Raw genomic sequence first — 15,650 nt, 5'->3', positions numbered from 1 at the left:
GCAGCAGCAACAGGAGCATCAGGGGTAAAGAAGAGGAAACCGAACAAATAATAAGGCGGAGGACACAGTGGTCTGTTTCTCTTTACGTTCCTTTGTTAAAGTGTTAGAAGGAGGAGAGAAAACTGGAGGATAAGTGGAGGAAAACCAGAGGATGGAACGAGAACTGAAATTTTCTGAAATCGTCTGAGGCGAGCTGCGTAGGATGTAATGCGATTGATCGCTGCAATAAGACGGTGGGAAGTCCAGTGTTGGTGTCAGGCGTATCCTCCACAAGAGCAACTCGCGCGATCCTCGATATAATGCTAATGATAAAATTTGACGGAGATTGGTAACATGACTATGAGAACGCAAATCGAACGAATGACGTCAGGAATATGACGAATATAGAGAATACTGTAGAGATGAATGGTCGAGTGAAGCGGCAGGAGAGCAACGAGTCTGGAGGAAAATATTTTATAAAGGGCCGCCCAGGGAGATACCCGTGGAAGGTGGGACGGGAAGACGAAGAGAAATGTGGCTGCCAGGTTGTGAGGGAGGCGCGAGTGGCGAGGAAGGTTCTGGTTTTACCTATCGGGGGAGAGGGAGGTTTGGGGGGAATTCCACTCCTCACCTCTGTAGACAATAGGAAAAGAGGTGTGTGTGTGTGTGTGTGTGTGTGGGTGTGGGTGTGATGACCTTGCACTGACTTATTATACTGTTCGTGGAGAGAGGGAGTTCTACACTCATGGGGTCCCATCTTTTGAAGGAGCAGAGTGTGCTGACGAACGATACTTTATATAATTGTCTTCATTTACAAGATTAATTAAAGGTCATAAAGACGACCTATCGAAATTCTAACCCCAGATTTGTATTCATCGTGAAAAGTAATCCTAATAATAAGGATTTGAAGGAAATCTATTTTTCTGAGAAAACCATCAAAAATCCAGGGTAATTTTCAGCCCATAAAAAATCTTTTTCTTTCAAAATAGAAATATAACATATCCAAAGACTTCTATCCTTGAATCAATCATGGAAAATATATAATAAAGCTCTCAGTTTCCGGTAGATACCATGCAAATACGAAGCAAATGATCAGATGATCCGTTATAATTGTCTTCATTTAACAGCTTGATTAAACTTCTGAGTACGCAGCTGTGTGTGTGTGTGTGTGTGTGTGTAACAACCCTTTGTGAGTGACAGGAAGCGAGTTTGACGTTCGTGTTGCACCGTGTCTTAACCTTGTATATATGTATCATGTCTTGACTCTTATGGATGTACACACACACACACACACACACTCCAGCATAAGCTACTTATCGACAAGCATCGACGGGGAGTAGGCCATCTGCCACGCCCAGGATTCGAACCCATGCGGTTCTGACCCCGGGCTACCCCATCGTGACTATGGCCAGTAACATCAATCAATACTCCACGGAAATCCGCGCGCGCGCGCTTGTAGAACAAGAATACTTCGTCAACGTGGGTGTAATACAGCCTTCCACAATGGGGTCAGTGGAGTATCAACCGAGTTGGTTTCTTGCTAGTGCACAGACTCCACACAAGCGCCACGAGCCAAAGAATTTAAACCTTCCACTGTCACTGTACTCAAAACGTTCCTCACTGTCCTCCTGAGTCGGGCTGCTGTTGTTGGCGTGAAATAGCGACCCTGGACTATATCTCCGTCTGGGGAAGTGCTGCTTACCAGTGCTGCATGTACCAAGGACATGTCACAGTTTTTGTCACTGCCACGGGCCTACGGAAAACGTCTGAGGGACCCAGGGTACTAAGGATTCAAAGTTGAGTCGAAAATATGAGTGCGCAGTTGCTGAATTAAGTCTAATAATTTGATTTGACTGAATGACTTTACATAACGGCTTTATATTATCAGGGTACATGTACAGATGTTGAGGTAAATATACAACTGCAGGTTTATTTCATGAAATCTTTCGTCATTAAACAACTTGCAGGTAGTGTCTTGAGTATATGTAAATTAAACATTAACATTGCGGCTTTTTCTTTTCAGCCAAACGACAGATTACATATTCAAATTTCACTTTTCGCATAAAGCTTTCCCCAGTTTAGAGTTACGCAAGTACAGACAGTCTATTCTATTCCATGGTCGACCGAAGATAGTTCTCAATTTTTCAAACTTTGTACACGAACGTTCCCCTTCACAGCTCGTGCCTCAGACGGCGACATATATTCCAAAAGCAATGATGGCATTTAGAAAACTTATCACCAACTTGTCCCTCATTAATAATTTCTGCTACAAATTTCTCGTCTCATACTAGAGAACAACAGAAATTCATCTGTGAATTCAGCTCTAAGGTAGGAAAAACTAAACTTTTTTCAATGGGGTATTAACTACTCTTCGTCTGCCCATCTCAACAATAAGTTTAACCCATGATGGGAAAGGACTGTGTGCAGAATCTATCACTGTCGTTCAAATCCGAGACAACATCATCCATGTCAACTCCAATGAAAAAAAAAAAAAAGTAGTTTTCTCAGTCGTTTGCGTGTGAAGTCAACTCGTAGTTGAATGGCGTGAGATCCTTTGCCTTAGCCTAAAACACATGCAAAATTATCGCGGCTATCACAAAAGTGTCCCATAATATCACTAAACAGATTCATGACAGTATAACTTAATGGCAGCCTACTGTAGAACTGCAGAGATTGTCATTTAGAGTTTATCATTACGAATGACACACATCAACGCTGTCTCGAATTGATCAACTGGGGGTTGTCAGTCATTTTCAGTTCTGTTAATCAGGGTCTGACGAATTCCAGAACAGTTCACATCAATGGTTTCGGTGGCATAGCTCCCTGCTGACCATCTTGTTTCTGATACGCTTGCTACTATAGGTATTTTTTCTTCGTATTCTCTGCCAGTCTAGACCATGTCTGGGATAGGGCTGAGAAGAGGGTATAGAGTGACTGCAAACTTCAATAAAATAAAAAGGCTGACTGCTGCAGTGCAACACTCCACAGCAGCTGATTCAATCAAATTCAGGCTATGGGCAGCACTTGGAACCCATTCAGCCATATTGTTAACCTCACGAAACCCACGTAGCTTGTACCCCTGAATAACTGCCACTCACATTACTAGCGTTATCATAGCTTGCCATATCAGTGCCATGGAATATGAGAGTATCCAGAGAAAGATCAGATAAGTATTTTCCATCATGTTCAAATAGGAGTGAACTGAATAAATCGCTTGGCCACATTTCCATCACCGACTTTATAGCGATCCACTACTGTGAACTGATCAGTGTAATTCATGCCAGAAGCAGAATCAATATAATGATTCCAATTCCTTTGCATTCTTGATTCAGATAGTATCGGCGACATACATTGCTTTGGATCCCAGTATGTCCATAAATTCATCGCATATAGATGACGAAAGGTGAAATACTTTCCCGCCTCCTCTTGAATTTCTACGCCTTTTCATGAGTTACGCGAGAAACGGATCAAACTCTGCTGAAGTTCATTGCACCCAAGGCAGTATCATTGTTGGGCAGGCGTGCACCTCAGTGTCACCATGGTGGGCTGGCTAGTCATCGTTCAGCGGGGAATCTTTTTATAACAACTGTTCTCATTAGGGCTACGATCTGATATTATTTACATGATGTTTCTTCCGTCTTCTTCAGTCTCGTGTTAGTTCTAGAGGACGACTGACACTGGAAAAAACATGGACAGTACACCAAGACTGCTCATGTGAAGGAATTCTGGTTACTGCTTCTTACCGGTCATTAAAAAACTTTTTAAATTGATTTGAACAGTATAGTCACTGCTACTGACACGATAAGCTTGCATGGTCACCGAGGCACCTTATAAGTTAAGGGAAAATAACAAACCAGTCTCTCTACACAGTTTCCTCATTTGCCTGAATTTGCATGAATTGTTTTTGTTTTGGTTGTATGCCTTCTCTTTGTATCAAATTATCTATAATAATATATAAGATCTGCAGTGATCTCCTATTCAGCTGAATCACTTCTATATATATATACGCAAGACCAAAATCTCACGTTTTATTTACTGTCTCTTGTTACTGTTAACACGACATCAGCTGCTCGAAGCCGTTACTGCCACACCTGGGGCAGCCTGAATGACTGGCTGACTCTCGCTTCTTCCTTCGCTTGACTGACCTTCGGTCACAAGCCACAGCAACACCTGGGTCGACGTGATCTGCAGCTGTGCAGGTATGATGGTCCTACTAGGCTGATGACAACATCCTCTCTCTTACTCCTCATAACTTTTCTCGTGAACTTAACTAGAGAACTCCGTCACCTGTTGTAGAGCTTCTTCCATCCTTCCCTTTGCTCTCGGTTTTCATATCCAGACTTATGCTTCCCTCTTGTATCCCTCTGACATAGTTTAATTCAAAGGAGATTGAAAACAACAACGATCGAACTTTACATAGAAGGTGCCAGATAATGAACCAAGTCCTAATGACTACATTGTCACTATGCTCATTATTTTGTTTATGATTATGTACAAAACAAAAAAAAAAATGTAATTGTATCAAGCAACAAAGAATCATAGTATTAAGGTATCATACAGAAAGTATTATCGTTATATATAGATACGGAACCTACACAGTGGATATGTTTATACATAAAGATCTGTCCTGGTAGCCTACAAATACGTTAACCCAATCCTGTCATTTCCCGTTTCGTTTCAGTGTTACTTATACAAATCACATGTCATGCGTTATGAGGAAGTTCAGGGAACACCGGACCTTCTACCTGTGACGTCATTGTCAAGAAGTACCACAGGAACCGTCGTTAGTCCTGTCGCCCCCAGACCGGATACTGGGTTTCAAGAGTAATGGTAAAGTTGACGTGTAAGATTTGTTTATTGTAGGAGAAATGTTTCCACTCATTACCCAGTCTTTGTTTGATATATATATATATATATATATATATATATATATATATATATATATATATATATATATTTTTTTTTTTTTTTTTTATACTTTGTCGCTGTCTCCCGCGCTTGCGAGGTAGCGCAAGGAAACAGACGAAAGAAATGGGCCAACCCCCCCAATACACATGTATATACATACGTCCACACACGCAAATATACATACCTACACAGCTTTCCATAGCTTACCCCAGACGCTTCACATGCCTTGATTCAATCCACTGACAGCACGTCAACCCCGGTATACCACATCGCTCCAATTCACTCTATTCCTTGCCCTCCTTTCACCCTCCTGCATGTTGAGGCCCCGATCACACAAAATCTTTTTCACTCCATCTTTCCACCTCCAATTTGGTCTCCCTCTTCTCCTTGCTCCCTCCACCTCCGACACATATATCCTCTTGGTCAATCTTTCCTCACTCATCCTCTCCATGTGCCCAAACCACTTCAAAACACCCTCTTCTGCTCTCTCAACCACGCTCTTTTTATTTCCACACTTCTCTCTTACCCTTACGTTACTCACTCGATCAAACCACCTCACACCACACATTGTCCTCAAACATCTCATTTCCAGCACATCCATCCTCCTGCGCACAACTCTATCCATAGCCCACGCCTCGCAACCATACAACATTGTTGGAACCACTATTCCTTCAAACATACCCATTTTTGCTTTCCGAGATAATGTTCTCGACTTCCACACATTCTTCAAGGCCCCCAGAATTTTCGCCCCCTCCCCCACCCTATGATCCACTTCCGCTTCCATGGTTCCATCCGCTGCCAGATCCACTCCCAGATATCTTAAACACTTCACTTCCTCCAGTTTTTCTCCATTCAAACTATATATATATATATATATCCCTGGGGATAGGGGAGAAAGAATACTTCCCACGTATTCCCTGCGTGTCGTAGAAGGCGACTAAAAGGGGAGGGAGCGGGGGGCTGGAAATCCTCCCCTCTCCATTTTTTTTTTTTTTTTTCAAAAGAAGGAACAGAGAAGGGGACCAGGTGAGGATATTCCCCCAAGGGCCCAGTCCTCTGTTCTTAACGCTACCTCGCTAATGCGGGAAATGGCGAATAGTTTGAAAATTATATATATATATATATATATATATATATATATATATATATATATATATATATATATATATATATATATATATATCCATCCTCCAGCGCACAACTCTATCCATAGCCCACGCCTCGCAACCATACAACATTGTTGGAACCACTATTCCTTCAAACATACCCATTTTTGCTTTCCGAGATAATGTTCTCGACTTCCACACATTCTTCAAGGCTCCCAGAATTTTCGCCCCCTCCCCCACCCTATGATCCACTTCCGCTTCCATGGTTCCATCCGCTGCCAGATCCACTCCCAGATATCTAAAACACTTCACTTCCTCCAGTTTTTCTCCATTCAAACTCACCACCCAATTGACTTGACCCTCAACCCTACTGTACCTAATAACCTTGCTCTTATTCAAATTTACTCTTAACTTTCTTTTTTCACACACTTTACCAAACTCAGTCACCAGCTTCTGCAGTTTCTCACATGAATCAGCCACCAGCGCTGTATCATCAGCGAACAACAACTGACTCACTTCCCAAGCTCTCTCATCCCCAACAGACTTCCTACTTGCCCCTCTTTCCAAAACTCTTGCATTCACCTCCCTAACAACCCCATCCATAAACAAATTAAACAACCATGGAGACATCACACACCCCTGCCGCAAACCTACATTCACTGAGAACCAATCACTTTCCTCTCTTCCTACACGTAAACATGCCTTACATCCTCGATAGAGTTGTGCGCAGGAGGATGGATGTGCTGGAAATGAGATGTTTGAGGACAATGTGTGGTGTGAGGTGGTTTGATCGAGTAAGTAACGTAAGGGTAAGAGAGATGTGTGGAAATAAAAAGAGCGTGGTTGAGAGAACAGAAGAGGGTGTTTTGAAATGGTTTGGGCACATGGAAAGAATAAGTGAGGAAAGATTGACCAAGAGGATATATGTGTCGGAGGTGGAGGGAACGAGGAGAAGAGGGAGACCAAATTGGAGGTGGAAAGATGGAGTGAAAACGATTTTGTGTGATCGGGGCCTGAACATGCAGGAGGGTGAAAGGCGTGCAAGGAATAGAGTGAATTGGAACGATGTAGTATACCGAGGAGAACGTGCTGTTAATGGATTGAACCAGGGCATGTGAAGCGTCTGGGGTAAACCATGGAAAGTTTTGAGGGGCCTGGATGTGGAAAGGGAGCTGTGGTTTCGGTGCATTACACATGACAGCTAGAGACTGAGTGTGAACGAATGTGGCAGTTTTGTCTTTTCCTAGCGCTACCTCGGGTGTGTGTGTGTGTGGGGGGGGGGGGGGGGGTATGCTATTTCATGTGTGGCGGGGTGGCAACGGGAATGGATGAAGGCAGCAAGTATGAATATGTACATGCGTATATATGTATATGTCTGTGTATGTATATGTACGTATACGCTGAAATGTACAGGTATGTATATGTGCATGTGTGGGCGTGTATGTATATACATGTGTATGGGTTGGGGCATTTTTTCGTATGTTTCCTTGCGCTACCTCGCTAACGCGGGAGACGGCGATTAAGTATAATAATAAAAAAAGATAATGTGTAAATGTGTGTGGATGTAATCTAGATGAGAAGAAAAGAGATAGGTGTATGTTTGAGGAAAGAAACCTGGATGTTCTGGCTCTAAGTGAAACAAAGCTCAAAGGTAAAGGGGAAAAATTATCAGAAAATCTCTTGGGAACAAAGTCAGGGGTTGGTGAATGGACAAAAGCTTAGGAAGGAGTAGCACTACTGCTGAAGCAGTAGTTGTTGGATTTTGTGAAGGAGTGCAAGGAAGTGAGCTCTTGACTGATGTGGGTAAAAGTGAAAGTGGATGGCGAGAGATGGGTGATTATTGGTGCTTAGGAACCTGGCCATGAGAAGAAAGATAATGAGAGGCAAATGTTTTGGCAACAGCTGTGTGAGCGTGTCTACAGTTTTGATGCAAGAGACCGGGTCTTGGTGATGGATGATCCATATGTGAAGGTGAGTAATGTGCTATTTGAAGGTATGATTTGGGAGATGGGGGGATGATGGGGTGTTCTTCCTTATGATTGGAAATGGTGAACAGCTTGTGCAGTTGTCTGCTGAAAAAAGACTATGGATTGGGAAAGATCGTCAGTGGGCTAACTGGATTACATATTAATTGATAGGCGTGTAAAAGAGAGAGACTTTTGGATGAGAATCTGCTGAGAGAGGCGGCTGATGGGATATCTGATCACTATCTTGTGGAGGCGAGGGTGAAGACTTGTAGAGGCTTTTCGGAAAAAGAGGCTTTTCACTTCTTCCAAAATTAGTAAATACTTTTCTTGTCTCTTCTTTTTTCCCTTTCATAAACCACTCCATATTTCAATTAAGGCTCGAACTTGACGTGGATTTTTGTCCGTGACTGGAGCGAACAAAGTAAGAAATATGAATATCGATGAGAAGAGAGTGGTGAGACTGAGGTGGGAAAATGAGGTATTCAGGTGTGGGTAAATAAAGCTAGGGAAGTGGGTTAGAAATGGAGGGTATTTAGGGAAGCAGTAATGGCATGTACAAGAGATGCATGTGGCATGTGAAAGGTGGGAGGTGGGCAGATAAGAATGGCTAGTGAATAGTGGGATGAAGAAGTGGGGAAGTGGTAACAGATAGGGATGAAGTGAGGAGATGAAGTGAGTATTTTGAAGAACTGTTGAATGTGTTTCATATGATGACAGATGTAGAGTGTTTGGGTCGGGGTGTATGTGAAGTGAGAGTCATGGAGAGTGGTTTGGTGAAGAGAGAAGAAGTGGTGAAAGCTTATGTAAAATGAAATGTGACAAGGCGGTTGGAATGGATGGTATTGCAGTTGAATTTCTTAAGAAACAGGGTTAATTAGGATTTCCAGAGTATGTATGGATCGTGGTGAAGTGCCTGAGGGTTGGCGGAATGCATGCATAATGCCATTGTATAAAGGCAGGGAGGGGGCGGACAAAGGAGAGTGTTCATACTAAAGAGGTATAACTTTGCTGAGTGTATCTGGTACGTAGTATGGGAGAGTAATGACTGAGAGGGGTGAAGGCATGTAGAAAGCACCAGATTGGCGAGGAGCAGTGTGGTTTCAAAAGTGGAAGACCATGTGTGGATCAGGTGTTTGCTTTGAAGAATGTACGTGAGAAATACTTTGAGGTACAGATGGATTTGTATGTGGCAATTATGGCACTGAAGAAAGCATATGTTACGAGTGATAGAAATGCCTTGTGGGAGGTGTTAAGAAAATTATGGTTTGGGAGGAAAGCTATTAGGAGCAGTAAGTTTTGATCAAGGGTGGAAAGCATGTATACGAATAGGAAGAGAGGAGAGTGAATGGTTCCAAATGAAGGATGGGCTGCAGCAGGGGATGTGTGATGTTACCATGGTTGTTTAATTTGTATATGGATGGGGTGGTTAGGGAGATAAATGCGAGTCTCGGGGAGAGGGGCGAGTTTGCAATCTGTTGGGGATGAGAGGGCCTGGGAAGTGAGTTGTTTGCTGAAGACATAACTCTGATGGCTGATTCGAGTGAGAAACTGAAGTGGTGACTGAGTTTGGAAGAGTGTGTGGAAGGAGAAAGTTGAGAGTAAAAGTAAATAAAAGCAAGGTCATTAGGCTCAGCAGAGTTGAGGGAAAACTTAACTGGGGTGTGATTTTAAATGGAGAAAACAATTGAGGAAGTGAAGTGTTTTAGATATCTGGGAGAGTACATGGCAGCGAATGGAACAATGGAAGCGGAAGCAAGTCACAGGGTGGATGAGGGGGCGAAGGTATTGGGAGCACTGAAGAATAATGTGCGGAAAGGGAGATCGTTATCAAGAAGGAAACATCTGTGCTTCTGTCCTACACGTCATGAAGGCCACTGTCCTGCCCTACTTCTCGTCTCTTTCCTTTGTTGTCGTTAGCTTTGCAGTCTACCGTGCCTGGCTCAGAGGTTTGTCTTCTGTCATTTGAAATATAAGAATTATATGAATGACGTCATATACTGAGAGGTTTCAAGAATTAGAGAGGGTTTATTTCGTCCGCTTATTGTAAAAAAGGTCACAGACAGACCAGGAAAATGTGGCGGGCTTGGAGGGTGGGGTGTGGGGGTCGGGGTTGGGAGTGGGTGTGTGGGTGGGGTTTGGGTAGGGGGTGTGTGGGTAGGGAGGAGGGGGAGTCTGGCCTGGAGGCGGCAGGCTATTTACGTCGTCTGGCCAGCCGAAGCAACTGGGAGAAGCGATTTAACCTCAATTACTGCAATCAGGACGACTACACGACCCCTTGCGTATAAGGACTGGACTTTCGACCCGAGCCTTAAGGATCAGCCTACCCATCGGTCGTACAGTCGTCCCCATGGGGTGCACGACTCATGAGATGCACGACTCATGGGGTGCACGACTCATGGGGTGCACGACTCATGGGGTGCACGACTCATGGGGTGCACGACTCGTGGGGTGCAAGACTCATGGGGTGCACGACTCATGGGGTGCACGACTCATGGGAGCACGACTCATGGGGTGCACGACTCATGGGGTGCACGACTCATGGGGTGCACGACTCATGGGAAGCACGACTCATGGGGTGCACGACTCATGGGGTGCACGACTCATGGGATGCACAACTCATGGGGTGGACGACTCATGGGGTGCACGACTCATTGGGTGCACGACTCATGGGATGCACGACTCATGGGGTGCACGAGTCACTGGGGCGCTCGACTGCTTAATCTAACATACGATAACCTGGATCACAGTTTAAGGCTTTTATCATATTGCCCGAGAGACTATCTACGTGATCTAGATTCTAATCAGTTTCGCTGCGCAAGATAAAACATCAACGTAACGAGCTGACTGAAGATCTTGCTGCTCGAGTTAACATTACAAGATACGAACACTGTCTGTCTTCAGTACTAACTACATGATCCTGACGCAGTCATACGTCAGCCTTATTTACAGTACATGTTCACCAAGCGAGGGTTCCAACCACGGTCGTCCGGGCCAGTCGACCCAAGACATTCGGACCGTCTTGACCACTCGGTAGGAATTTTCCGAGTGTGTTCCCGTTTCTGTGGTGGCCTCCCGGATTTTCAAAGTGTTACGTACAATGAACCGTGTGACGGGCGGGAGATCAGGTTCTTCCATGCTATTCACTTTGAGTTAAATATCTGAATGCGTCGGTACCCACTGTTGCTGGTGCAAGAGGCAGGATGATGCAACTGGTGCAAAGGGACGGGAGGAGGATGCTACTGGTGCAAAGGGACGGGAGGAGGATGCTACTGGTGCGAAGGGACGGGAGGAGGATGCTACTGGTGCAAAGAAAAGGGAGGAGGATGCTACTGGTGCAAAGAAAAGGGAGGAGGAGGCTACTAGTGCAAAGGGACGGGAGGAGGATGCTACTGGTACAAAGGGACGGGAGGAGGATGCGACTGGTGCAAAGGGACGGGAGGAGGATGCTACTGGTGTAAAGGGACGGGAGGAGGATGCTACTGGTGCAAAGGGACGGGAGGAGGATGCGACTGGTGCAAAGGGACGGGAGGAGGATGCGACTGGTGCAAAGGGACGGGAGGAGGATGCTACTGGTACAAAGGGACGGGAGGAGGATGCTACTGGTGCAAAGGGACGGGAGGAGGATGCTACTGGTGTAAAGGGACGGGAGGAGGATGCTACTGGTGCAAAGGGACGGGAGGAGGATGCTACTGGTGCAAAGGGACGGGAGGAGGAGGCTACTGGTGCAAAGGGACGGGAGGAGGATGCTACTAGTGCAAAGGGACGGGAGGAGGATGCTACTAGTGCAAAGGGACGGGAGGAGGATGCTACTGGTGCAAAGGGACGGGAGGAGGAGGCTAGTGCAAGGAGCGGGAGGATGGAAGCAACAGATGCACCCGGGCCAAGGTCTGGGGAACCCTCACCAACCCCGCAGAGGACCCGGCTGTCTGCTGGACGGTAACAGACGTGAACGATATCTTGTCCCCTGGGGGAGTCGAGTAAATAGGCGACTGGACGGGGAAATTTGACAGGAATGACAGACATTTCCCCGCCTCCCCTTCTGTCCCCGCCACCCACGACCCACCTCCTGCCGACCTGTCCCAGATTTGGGGGAAGGCCAGAGTTGGTCATCGTGTTTTCCGGAAAGAAGCGAAGTGAGCTGGAAGGAAGTTACTCAGGCCGGGGGCCCCCCTCCCTGGTACAGTCCCCTCCCTCAGGCCCAGCCGGACCAGTATGAGCCGGTTCTGCTCGACTTCAATATACGTTCGTTGCCGGGTTAACAGTCTCGTGTTTATTGACTAACATTTAAACTACTGAAAAATTTCTGTTCTTAAGGATCCACAGGGCCATTTACGCTCACAGAGCTCTGAGGGACATATATACACCTCGACATCAATACACCTCCAGACCACAACATATGTAGAGCTGGTCTCATCACAGACGGACGTCAATATGTCGCGGTGGAGGTATATATGGCTTCATACATCAGTCACCAGGCTAAGGAAACTACTACTGCATGAGAGCAATGCATGATCTGACCTTGACAACACTGTGATAGGGAAAGAACATTTTTTCTTTCAATAATCCAAACAATTTCGAACATGCAAATTTACACTTTTATCTTTCACTTTAGTAGCCTCTAACCTTACCCGAAAAGATTCTGGGGTCAAAGGACAGACCATCACTCTCATGGGTCGTACCGTCATTCTCAAGGGTCGTACCGTCATACTCAAGGGTCGTACCGTCGTTCTCATGGGCCGTACCGTCATACTCATGGGTCGTACCGTCATTCTCATGGGTCGTACCGTCATACTCAAGGGTCGTACCGTCATTCTCATGGGTCGTACCGTCATACTCAAGGGTCGTACCGTCATACTCATGGGTCGTACCGTCATTCTCATGGGTCGTACCGTCATACTCAAGGGTCGTACCGTCATTCTCATGGGTCGCACCGTCATACTCAAGGGTCGTACCGTCATTCTCATGGGTCGCACCGTCATACTCAAGGGTCGTACCGTCATTCTCAAGGGTCGCAACGTCGTACTCAAAGGTCGTACCGTCATATTTATGAACCTTATTGTTCCTAAGAGCCTCACTACAGCCAGGGAGCACTACCAGGCAACAGGTCTATATCGGGTATTCCGTTGTGATATAATCATCGCTCTTATATAAGTCATACACGTCAACAATGTACGATTAGATGTCTGTCTGTACAAGTTTAATTTACACCATGGATAAGGAAACAGCCATAATGCATTGTTCCTATGATTATCAACCTCCGAACAGATTCAGTATATCAATTCATTATTCATCTTTCACTTCTGTTGCCAACGAAACCTGGAGAGTAACTAATTAAAAAAAAAATCCCCTGACGAATGTGGATACGAGAAGGAATTTCTACATAAACACGACGCAATTTACGTCTATATTCCGAAACAGAAAATACTTACGGGTGGAAAATTTGACTAATTTAATGGGATGTGAGATCGCGAGAGGGAATGTGATCCAAGGACAGGAAACCTGCCAAATGGGGAAGGTGGGACGCCACGACCCACTCCCGTCCGTCCGACTGCCTGACACACAAAACCTGGTCGACAGAAGGACAACTGGCGCCCCAAGTACCTCCTCAGGACACAGCTGGATGTAGTTCTAGAACACGCCCACATGCACAGTGTGTATGTGGTCTTAGAATCATCTTTAACATGTTGCCTGAGGAAGGGGTTAAAGATTTTTTTTGGTTGGATATATATAAACTTACGTTGACGACCTTAATGGCCCTGGCAGTTGATAAGCCTAAAAGCCCAGACAATCAAACAACCAACCACAGTTCTTAGCTGCCAATACCCAGGTTATAAACCCGGCCGAGTTGCATTAAAGAATTTCTCGGCTGACATTAAAATCTTCGTCCTAAATCACTAATTTCTTTATATCCAAAATTATCGCATTACTAAAGATTGAGTTACGTCCTGTGATATTTTCTTTTTATTTCCATTTTATCTCCCCCACTCAAGTAGTGACTGATCTGAGATAAAGGAACACAGATATTGTGTAAAGGAAATGTGGTGAAACAGAAGCAAGGCGACGTTCTAAAGGAACAAGAGGGTCGCGATTTATAACACTTTCACGGGAACTAATATAAGTATGAGAGAGAGAGAGAGAGAGAGAGAGAGAGAGAGAGAGAGAGAGAGAGAGAGAGAGAGAGAGAGAGAGAGAGAGAGAGAGAGAGAGAGAGAGAGAGATTCTTGACATGTCAGAAAAGAATCACTCTAAATCGTTTAACATATCAATGAAAGGGAAAGTTATCCGTAAACAACCAAATACTTAGATTGAAAAGAACGTGATTAGAGTGTTGTGGACCCAGCGGAAGGTGCACGAAGAGCAAGTGGATGTAGTTTATGCTCACCTTGATGCACCAGGAACTTTCAACGCTGTCGACCTAGGAGAGGGGAGTTTCCCTGGCAAACACTGACGGAGACAGTCTGGAAATGAATTGATTCATGAGAGAGCAAGACCCATAGACAAGATGAAATTTCAACATATATATATATATATATATATATATATATATATATATATATATATATATATATATATATATATATATATATACTGCAGAAATCCCACCGAAGTCGATAGGGAAGCTGATTGAGATCTCGCTCAAAGATAAGGTTTGAAGAGAAACTAGTTATTATGAAAAGGGAGAGGGAGGAAAGCCTTAATAACAGACCCTGTCACAAGGACGCGTCGTCTACAAAACACTGGAGAAAGCAACTGGGAAAACAAACGTAGAAGCTGTTGGTTCGCAGGAACCACCACCAGCTGGCCAGCACGGATTTAGGAAGTGACCATGCACGAAGCATCTTACAATTACCCAAGGAGCTATCTCTATGAAAGAGTTCTGGTGTTACCCAGGGCCTCTCAAAAACCTCCTGCAGTCCAAAGCTGCGTGACTTTCCAGCAGCACTCCTACAGAGTGAGAAATTCTTGAATCCCAATAGCCTCAACAAGACAACTTTTTCACTCGATGTGTAAGCTCGACCAGGCGGAGTCTTTTAGTACGAGTCACCAACATAAACAAAAAGAAAATGAAAGCCTACGATACAAGATTCATAAAATCAAATGAATCTACAGAATAATGTCAGAAGGGGAACTATTGGAATGGATCTAAAAGTCACCTAACCTAACAGTGATAGGACAAAGGGTAACATGTACGGTCCCTCATTAATGCTAGGATTACTGTAAAATCATGGACTAGGATTACTGTATAATCATGGATTAAGATTACTGTATGTATAAATCATGCTTCATCCGTGAAAATGTCTTCCGATGGCATGAAAATTTTGAATAAATTGCAGAGTAATAGGGAAACAACATTGTCACAACAAATCTAAATCAAAGCAGCAGTGTTCACACAGTTGGTTAATGAAGGCTTTTCTTTCAAAATGAAGTAATGAAGATAGGAAAAGGTTGAGAATAAGTCAAATTATTACTAATACACTCGTCAAAACAAGTCAAAAGAATCAACACGTAATGGGACATTTTGGACATAACGCCAAATTTATAACCCTATAATTGTGTGAGGAAGAAAGTGAACATGTACTGTGGTGAGCGCCAAAACAATCACACAATACAAGGACAGCCTGATGCCTAGGACAAAATATACACCGTCATGACCCACCCAACAGGAATACGCCTTCTCATCTTGGTCTGC

At 44.5% G+C, this 15,650-nt stretch overlaps 1 protein-coding gene across 1 annotated transcript in view; it reads right to left on the bottom strand.

Moving 5' to 3' along the window:
- Window positions 1-13,505, bottom strand: part of CD98hc (CD98 heavy chain) — a 49,598-nt gene extending 36,093 nt beyond the window's left edge. Inside the window, exon 1 of the mRNA XM_071662526.1 lies at window positions 13,390-13,505. The gene's annotated coding sequence lies outside the window, so the exon portion shown is untranslated. The remainder of the gene's footprint in view (window positions 1-13,389) is intronic.
- Window positions 13,506-15,650: the final 2,145 nt, after the last annotated feature.

Source organism: Panulirus ornatus, chromosome 6 (assembly GCF_036320965.1).
Source record: "Panulirus ornatus isolate Po-2019 chromosome 6, ASM3632096v1, whole genome shotgun sequence".
NCBI lineage: Eukaryota > Metazoa > Arthropoda > Malacostraca > Decapoda > Palinuridae > Panulirus > Panulirus ornatus.
This window is presented reverse-complemented; position numbering and strand designations above follow the sequence as displayed.